The sequence below is a fragment of the Typopeltis vanoorti genome, chromosome 10, assembly GCF_054136105.1.
Source record: "Typopeltis vanoorti isolate ZY-2024b chromosome 10, IOZ_Tvanoo_1.0, whole genome shotgun sequence".
NCBI lineage: Eukaryota > Metazoa > Arthropoda > Arachnida > Uropygi > Thelyphonidae > Typopeltis > Typopeltis vanoorti.
Genome location: NC_143558.1, coordinates 39100239 through 39108842, shown reverse-complemented (window position 1 = coordinate 39108842; position 8604 = coordinate 39100239). Strand labels below are relative to the sequence as shown.

General features: G+C 33.6%; 1 protein-coding gene across 1 annotated transcript in view; it reads left to right on the top strand.

Annotated features, from left to right (window-relative positions):
* Nucleotides 1-222: 222 nt before the first annotated feature.
* The window catches only part of LOC150102351 (sprouty-related, EVH1 domain-containing protein 2-like), a 274537-nt gene continuing 266155 nt past the window's right edge, over nucleotides 223-8604 (top strand). The window contains exon 1 of the mRNA XM_090398771.1: nucleotides 223-249. The gene's annotated coding sequence lies outside the window, so the exon portion shown is untranslated. The remainder of the gene's footprint in view (nucleotides 250-8604) is intronic.

Here is an 8604-nt window from a genome sequence, read left to right as displayed (position 1 = left end):
CACGAACACATGTGGCACTTATAATACTTGTTTGCTACGTGCTAGCTGGCCGTGTGCGCGGCGGGCGAACCAGCCGGCGCTGTGCCGTGGGGGTGCTTACCCCACATCCCAGGACCGGCCAGAAGGTGTTCGCCCTTCCATCAGGTCGGAGACGGGACCAAGGCGGACAAGAGTGGCCGAGCGGCCGCAACTCCCTCAGACAGACCCAGAGGGAGAAGAAGAAGACGGCGCTCGGCCTGACCCTCACAGGTAAGTGCTTTAAAAGGTATTGCACTACGCTGTTAGAGTAGAGGTCAAATACCCCGTGGCTGACATAAGCATGCAGCGTGCAAATGTAACTAGGTCGGGTATTAATGTGTGAAGGTAATTTCGGTATTTCTTAAGACGCAGCAAGTTAAAAGTGCTAAGAGAAGAATGGTGGCGAATGTGTGTGTGTGTGTGTGTGTGTTTGTTAGCTTTGATTCCTCGTTATATCGCATAGCAAAAATAGCACATGTTTTGTCCACTACATCCGTGGTATTGGCGATGCTCAGCGAAGTGATGCCGCTACTGGCATGGCTGGGTTAATGGAAACTGGAAATGTCACGTGACTGTTTCGCAGTGGCAGGGAACCCAGCTGATGGAAGAAGCGCGTGGAGGAAATGGCTTTCCTGCAAGACACACGCGAAGAGTAAGTACGATAGAATTCTTCGAGAGCGACGTCACCAGACTCTCCTTTAGTTAAATTTTGTTTGTAATAGTGTATACGGTAAGTGCTACATTCATATGCAGCGCATGTAATTAACATGCAAGCATGAAATTAAAGTATAAAACTGTGATATGTTAAAGTATAATGCAAAATCAGTCTTGATTCTTCTTTTTCAGTAACAAAAAAAAAAGAAGTTCCCTTTTATGTTTCAGTTTTTTGTAACTGTAAATGTCACTGCTAAAACGATGGTGGCCAAAAGTCCACGAAGAGCGCTAACAGAGCCCCTAGATATTAGACTAGCTCCAAATGTCTCTTGTGACGTCAATGAACGCACATACTGACGTCATCATCTTTTAACATGCTTTCTGACTTTGCTCTCTGTTGACTCGTGCATCACAGAAGCGAGTTAAAATGCGGCTTGAAAGTTGGCAAGACGCATAATTAGCGTTTTATAGAAAGAAAATTCTATTAGAACTCTGCATCATAGTCAGAAGTGCCAAGTGATCGTGATTTGCACCCTTAGAAATACACATAGTAAATTTTATTAAGAACAATACAACTGAGAATTTCCATAGAGGTCCAACAGCAATGTTAACTTTGATTCCTTGCTTAGCCACAGCAAATGTTAGCATCTCAGGCATATATTTCTTTTAAATAAATAAAATTACCAATAGCTGGTTTAATAGCTTATAAATAAATAAAAGTAAACATTTTTGAAATCTTATTTCTTAGGATAATGTGGTAGGAAGAGATATCCATGAAATGTGAAAGTCAAAGAAATATTCTTAGCTAATGTGATCTACTAACTGTTAATCTTATCTTTATTTTTATTATTCTTTTTTACTCTCCAAATAGTTGTTAAATAATGTGCAAAAATTTTATAACTAATTTCTACATCTTTTTTTTTTTTTTTTTGTAAATGGCATAATGGGCAATAGAAGCAAAGTTTTTGTAAAACAAAATAAGGTTGGCTAGCTTTATCAGTCAGAAAATTCAATTTCCTTTATTACTTTTAAGGGGTTTAGACAAGAATAAACTTTAATATTGGGTTAAAATAACTGTTCATCTTTATTAACAAACATATTTCAGTAAATAGAAACAGATAGGAGCGAAGGATACTCGTACATGCATAAACTGCAACCTTTCGTAATATTTACTGTGAGTATGTGGCATATAAAGCATTTGCTAACTTTGATTTATTATTTTGTAGAAAGAGCTTCAATAAGAGAACTGCTGGCCTTTAAAAAAAATCAAGTGCAGAAATGAGATCAAAGAGTTACACTCTTGCAATTGTACTTTGCGAGTACAGAAATTGTTATTTGGAATGAGACATCCAAGTACCAGGAACGCGTAACTCGGATTTCATGAGACGAAAAGATGGACTATGTAAAGGTCAAAGGTCAGATAGACAGAAATTGTCTGATATTATGGAAGTGAAAGTGTCGCTTCGAAACATTTTTAGGCCAGAGCAATTTTATATGTAAGTCAAAAGGTGAACTGAGTAGGCGCTTTCTTTGCGTATAATTTCGCGAAAGACACATGCATTTCGGTGCTGCCCTTTCACCAATTCCTTGTGCGCGACCGCGTCTCTATTGGTGTACAGTCTCTTCGCCCTGAATCTATTTTTAGCCCACACGAGATCGTCAGAACTTGGCGGGGAAATATCAAAGGGCAGACAGATCGATGGCAGCAATACTGTCGCATACATCGAGAACGAAGGCCAGCGCCCTCTTTTGGAATCATCTGGCTTTATTCAGACGGCTAAAGCTATCAATTTATGCAAATAAATTGAAAAAAAGCATAAAATGCACACTGCCTGTCTGCATTGTAATACATATAGGTGAAATACAACAGCATTTTGTTGTTGGTGACGATGTTGTTAATCGCATCTTATTTACAAGAGAAATACCGATTAAATTTAGTGGTAAACCCCCAAATATATTGTATCTAAACTTACTCACATAAAAAAATAATAATAATATAAAAATAAGATAAAAGCCTATGACATCTTTGCTTCTGAAGAATACTGAAAAATTAATAATAAATTATCCAATATCATTATTTTGTTTCAAGTGAAATACTATGAAAACGCAATAAGTATGGGGCAATTTAATTTCATAATGCCTTTCATATGAGGTGAGAAGAGCGAGAGCAATGCATAACAGTAAACAGGTATCGAGCGAAGGTTTATTTTTAGCAGCGCACTCCCAGCATATGACGTGTTGCTTCATCAACCAACAGTACAAAACCCTATCAGTTAGCGGAAAGTCTGAAAAACTAGGTTAATGGTCTTTAATTTAAAATGCTTCTATCATTTGGAAATCCTTTCAGAAGCCTAACTCTTATCTTCTTGAACATTTTCCTGCTGTTATATTGTTCTATTTATTGAAAGACTGCATGATTAAAATAGGTGTTTCCGCATGTGTTTTTCTGAATGTACTTAGTATTAGAAAAACGCAACATAGAGAAACAGATATGATAACAGTAAATTAATCCATTGCACTATTTAAGTAGAGTGTGTTTCTTCCGCAGTTTGGGCTTTCAAAGTTTTAATATTTATTGAAAACTCGACAATGGAAATGGATTTTTCACCAGGTATAGAAGCCACCAGCTCAACAAATATAGAATTATATTTCTGTTACTTCTTCCATAATCTTCATTTTTTCTAATTTGAGTTGATATGAGCTCATATTCAAAAAAAAAAGAATATGAAGTCATATTCTTTCTAGCTACGCTGATCCGCTGACAGACAGTAGTAGTTGAGTATATTAATGTTAGCCTGTTGCATGCGTTCTCAGACTGAGTTCCAAAAATAAAATTCCTAATTTCAGAAAGGAGACAAAACTGAAATTTAACCAACTGAGACCGCTTACATCAGTCTCGATTGTAAAGAGCCAGTAAATTGTTAAATAGCAGTAACTATATTTTAATAACTTGTGCATATTTGATCTGCTCTAACAAAATAAATGTAAGGGTATGCATTTGTTCTCTGCACAGCTTTGTCAAATCAGTGTATATGCATGTGTGTGTATAAATATCGCTAACGCTGCCATTTTAATTAATGCATTTGAGTAAATACATATAAATATTATATTCCCTTCATATCTGCTTTAGATATTGTTGTTCCTAAAGTGAGGTTCATATCTCACTACTATGTGTTTGAGAGAAGAAAAATTGGACATTATGCGCTCCGTTCAAGAGTCTTTCCGTCTACGAAATAAGCCGTGTTGGTCTTTTGCAGCGTTCATTCTCTGACCCACTTGAAATTCGTGAATGAACAGGACGAAGCAAAATTCTCAACGAGCTTCCATTGATCGATGCCTTCCATGAAGGTCTGTTAATGTTTGGGTAGTGCTGCCCTCTGGTGCTATAAAACGAAACTTTTCATTCATCGTGACCTAGAAAGGCAAAATGGATCAATGAACAGAGCTAGGGCAGTGGGTGAATGGGAAAACCTTGTGGTAGCCTGAAAAGACGACATATTGGTTCTCCATTCATTTCTCCAAGACGAAAGAGCTCGTATGCAGCACTTGAAGCGCTACTTCTTATTCATGTTGAAACAGTTCATAAATTTTATTTAACACTGTTATGAGTTGCATTATTATCATTATTGTATTAATAGTTTATCAATAATCATTTAATTGAAAAGTAATTAATATAATATGTCATCAAATAAAACCACGAACACTTTTGGAATGGGAAGAGGAAGATGGATGAAATTCTGTGATGCCTATTGAGTATTTTTCTCTTTTAAGAGAAAATATTGAAATCATAAATAAGAATGCAGATATGCTCTCCTTTGTTTGTCCATCTTATTCCCGTAATAGAAATTAAATTTTATTTTGGCACTACTTTTTTTTTTTTTTAATATTTCTGAACTCAAACTAAATTTCCAGAAATAACGAATAGATTAGGGGATCCGAAAACAGATAACTTAAAAACGCAAAATCGTTATGTAACATATTTGAATTAAAACTTATTTTTTATCAGAATGTCCTCTTCTGTTGTAATTTCCGAATACTTTATCTCTTAATCAAGAATTCTTCGTGCAGACGATCAATGTTATGTATAATTGTATGTAATTTTTAATAAGTAGATGGGCATATTCAAGTTATGAACTCAATTTTTTTCCGCTGTATTATGGAACTTCAGCTTTGAGTTTAATAACGATTAACATGAATTACAAATACTGCATGCTTTCTTTGACAGAAGGAGATACTTGAAATGAAAAGACATTTTCCATGTCAAAAGCGATTCATCTGTTCTGATTAAGTATATAATCTCCAAAAATTCTTCATAGTTTGAAATAATGCTCTCAATTTTGAATTTCTCTCTCTCTCTCTCTCTCTCTCTCTCTCTCTCTCTCTCTCCACCCATTCTGCTTTCTCAATCATTTCTCGATCTGTATTCTGTTTAGTGCATAGAGACTTTTAGATATTGTCTTAAAACTTATTAAAACTGGATAATTGTATGCTATTTATCAGAGAGAAAATTTCCTCATTATAGATTCATCATTTTGAATTATCGATAATTGCTAGATATGCAAAACTTTAATCTCAAATCAGCGGCTGAACTGGATCACTCGAGTGACTTGTTTGGCAAATGGATGCGTAATAAGCTTTATTGAGGAATTTCTACCTCTCTCTCTCTCTCTTCATTCGAAATTTAAATACTCAAATTTGGCATATATGCTCACTGCTTCTCTGTATAGTTTAAGGTCAGAGTTTATGGCATGCTAAAGTCTAAATAACTTTGAAGAAACACCTCATGGTGAAGTCGCAACGATATCGCGACATCTGCCATTCGATTGGTAAAAATATGGATGGGAATCCCATCCATAACGCAAAGAACTTTTATTTGAGATTTTTAACTAGGTTCATAAGGATGTGGTCGGATTTTTATTTAAAAAAAAAATTTACACAGAGAAAGCATACTATTAACATGCATATTTAACAAACATGACGTAATCATGTAATGTTTTGTAGCCTCAGTCGCACCCAATTAACTCAAATAACCAAGCTTCTGTTCGTGAAATTAGTACGTCTACGTCATCGTGAAATATTCTTTGAGATAAAGATTAAAATCACGAAAAAGGGAGAAAGATAGCAAGTCTCGTGAATGTCCAACAAGAAAGTATAGTTTAAACATGAATGATATACAACAGACCTCCTTTAAAATCATTACATATTATTCACCAAAATAGATTACCGTCTTCTTAAATAATCTTACTGAATGAAATAAGATAACAATTATTGGCATCTCCTAAGTTTCAGAAGATGGTATTAGTTCGGTTTGAATGCATATTCAAAAAACTGCAGCTGATTTTTGATATTTGATATTCAAACAACCACACTTAACACTCACTTGCCGTTAGTATTTTAATAACGTCATACGATGGTTCCTCACCACATACAGTATTTCTAATTTCAATAACAATTTCCGTCTGCTTTCCTTCAAGTGAAAATATTTTACCAGATCGCAGAATTCTAAATTTTCCAGATTACGTGTAACTTTTAAAGACATATAAATATATAAAGGAACATTTTCGCATAAATATACATAATTAAGAATTATCATAACACTTACGATAATTCATTTAATCTTGCACTTTGAGATCTACATTAGGAGGAATTCCTTTCTGAGTATTTCAGTAAACCGATGTGAACATGTTTTGTTGTAAATAGCGATAAAATACGAAATTTTAAAAGAATTTCATTCGAGAAATCAGAAAATATTATATGATTAGAACAAATTTTCAAGAAGACTAAATTTAAAATAACGATTTTAATTCTATTGCTATTTATGTTTTTATTTAGCATTATTATGAGATATGCCTAAAAATAAAAATGTACGACTGCATTTTCGTTTTGCCATACGGATAATATAATTCGGATAATTTATGATGAATAATATTGTAGGCATCATTAATAAATATAGTGACATTGGTACAACGACAGTTATTGCAAAAGGCGATAGAAAATAACTACTTTAAATATCAGCATTACCAGTTTTGTAGTAGTAATAAATATAAGATTAAAATAAAATAATTGAGATTTTCTAACTGCCTGACTAAAACTACCTAAAGGAAAGTACGGTTTCGATATATTATATTTTTAGATGTTATAGTCGTTTACTGCCTGAAAGATGAACTCGTCGTGAATATTTATTAGGTTTCCTAAATTCTTTCCGTTATTTATAGCATAAAATGACTATAGAAAGAAGAAAGATATTTAAATAGGAAAATATACCAAAAGAAAAATTCGAACTCCCTCCCCTTTTTCTTCTAAAAAATAAGCATTTACATTGAATTTTCAAGTAATTTTCAATAAGAAACTAACGGACTTGGGTATCTTGTCGGAAGTTTCAAGAAATTGTGTTTTCTTTCTTAATGAGCTTACTAATTTCTACGTAGAAGTACTACATGCTACCAGAGCGACCCACTTGAACACTATTTTATGTGCCACATTAACCTTGATTGATTTAATCAGCGATAATCTGACACAGCAAATCATCTTCAACACAGAATGGGATGGGTACTAAATTCTCTGATTACAAATATGATTTTAGTATCCAGCAATAATCATCATGCTAGAATTCCACTTATCTCGATCTTGTGTTTCCACTGCTCAACTCTTAGATGTATTCGATCTCTCGGTCTTCATTATTACATTTCTAAACTTTCGAAGGAGAAAGATGATCAGGAGCGAATGAATAAAATTAGTGGCTAATTTCCAATAAAACCGTTGTGCTTTATAAAGTTGAAGAGATTCGTTATCTAGATAGGTATTTCTGTTTGCCTGTTTCTTAAAAAAGTATGGAACGCTGATTTAAAAGAATCCCAAGCTAGAACATATTTCTTCTTATGTTTAAAGGGGATTTTAATTAACGGAAATTTAATTAAACAGAATTAGTTATTTCTTAAATGCATTTAGACGTTCACCTAAATGATGGAGACAAAACGTTATTTGCGCTGTTTATTCCTAGGTCAACAATGTAATAAAAACTACTGGGATTGTTAACAGGCATTAATTCTGCATTTAAAATTATCTTAGAAAGTTGTATACAATAGTCAATATACGCAGTACTTACTTAAAGCTGAAAAACAAAGAAAAAAGTTATCAAAAATTTAAGTGCATTTTACTTCACATACACAGAACCATTTGAAGAAATACTTTATAACAGACTATGAAATTCAATTAGTAAGGACTAACTAAATGATAAATAAAACTGATCGCTAACTGACAAGCAAAACGTACTGCGGGATTTATCGGTGGAATAAATAATGGGTTCGCATCCTAATCCTACTATAGTAAAAATGTTTGTACATGTCTTTAAGTGGGCGATGAATTTTATGAAAAAAATTTTGATGTTCAGTCTCTCTCGAGTAGGATTTCTGGCTGAATTTCCATGACACTAATGTAATAGTACAATAACTTTACAGTATTTCTTGAGTATGACTTACAAAAAATATAAATAAAACTAACATGTTACAACAGATATTTCTAAATTTACGTGCAGTAAATATGAAGTCATTTTGTAACGCAATAGCATAACATTCTACAAAATGCAATATAACTTAAAGTTTTTGACGAACAGAAACTTGTGAAATTAAAACCAATCAAAGCCAAAAGGCAGGCGCTAGCAACGATTCCTCTGAATCTAGATTCAGTGCAGAATATTGAACAAAATATTCATAAATTCGTTATAAATAACTTAAACACTATATTCTTAAAATATAACAACATATTTGAGATTGTTTTCTTGGTAAAAAGAGACAGCAGTTTGTTTGCAGTATCAGTTGTTATAAGCCATAACAACTGATAGTTGTTATTGCATATAACTTACGAAAAAGACACTCTATTATGTTCTCCTAACCATAATGACCTCAAAGACAACTGCGCCAGGATGACAACTTT